This window comes from Corvus brachyrhynchos, unplaced genomic scaffold (assembly GCF_000691975.1).
Source record: "Corvus brachyrhynchos isolate BGI_N302 unplaced genomic scaffold, ASM69197v1 scaffold22, whole genome shotgun sequence".
NCBI classification, from domain to species: Eukaryota; Metazoa; Chordata; class Aves; order Passeriformes; family Corvidae; genus Corvus; species Corvus brachyrhynchos.
In genome coordinates, this window is record NW_008238355.1 from 5,796,356 (window position 1) to 5,797,850 (window position 1,495).

The following is a 1,495-nucleotide window of genomic DNA, read 5'->3' on the forward strand; positions in this document are numbered from 1 at the left end:
TGACTGGAACAGTTCCTGGGCAGAGCTCCGGCCATGCGGCTGGAGAAATAAACATCTCTGAAACAGCTAGCAAGAATCTGTCTGTCCGTATATATTTCCTTTCCACGGGACTCCTGGTTTGATATATGCGTGTTGCAGGATCCCCACTGCAACAGAGTCACAGTTGACATGGGGCTTTCAATACACAGAAGTAAGCCCTGACCTTGGAAGTATTAGAGTTACATTTCTAGCTCAGGGGCTGGAATTTAGCCTGAGGTGAAATTCCTGCTAGAGAGTTCTTCCCACAGCACTACACTGGCCCAATAAGGTTTTGTTTTGTTTTGTTTTGTTTTTTGTTTGGTTTTTTTGTTTGTTTTGTTTTTTGTTGTTTGTTTTGTTTTGTTTTGTTTTTTGGTTTTTTTTTGGGAAAGAATGGGAAAAGAAGGAATGTAAATCAAAATGTTCTTTTAGAAGGCAAAAGAAAACTAAAATCCTGACTGGAGTCCTGATTGTTAGTTTGCTGCAGTACTGAAATTTCTCCATGGATTCAATCTCCAAAACCCCTGTAAAAGCTGAAAAAATATATAAGGTTGTTAAAAATCTGAAAACTCTGGTTCTTGTGACTTCAGTCCAAAACTTCAGTCAGGAGGCTAGTCTGTCTGTTTAACTAATATGTTTTGTAGAGAATTTGAAGGATTCCCACTCCTTCCTCTATTTTTCCCACTGTCTACCATTTGTAGTCAATAGTTTTTTCTGGCCGAAGAGAGAATGGAGTAATTCACACTATACTTCCGAATTATACAATCCATAAAACATCAAGCCTCCTTTTCCTTAGCACCATGCTATGTTATGACACCTATTCCAGAGATCCTGGTCCCCGGGACTGAATGATACAGAGGGAGTTTTGACCACACTGTTTAAGATTAGCCTTTAAAGAGCAGAGGTGTTTGAGATGTCCTGTGGTTGGTTCCCCCATGCCCTTAAGGTGACATTTTCTAAGCATACCCTTTCAATCCAAACTTCTTGAAATAATGTCATGATTTTTTCCTCTTCTAGAGTATCTGCAACACTGATAACTGCTGAGAAGGAGAGAAGCCTGCTAGAATTTTGCAGAAAGCACAGTTTCTTGAAAAGCCTACAAGGTTTTCCCTTGAAGGATGTATTCCCAGCTGGATTTTTTTTGTCAGAAGCAGCTCAATAATTTGCTTCACAAGAGACACTGAAAACAAATTGAACAAGTACAGTGGCCTGGCATCTCCCAGTAAATGAGAGAGATCATTGGCAGTGTAGTTGTGCCCAAAGAATTTGACACAATCACAGAATGGGTCATTCTGGAAGGGACCACCTTCTGGTCTAACCTCCCTGATCAAGCAGGGTCATCCCAGAGCACATTGCACAGGGTTGTGTCCAGATAGTTCCTGAATATCTCCAGCGAGGGAGACTCTACCCCATCTCTGGGCAATCTGTGCCAGTGCATGGTCCCCTACACAAGTTATTCCTTTATGTTCTCATGGAA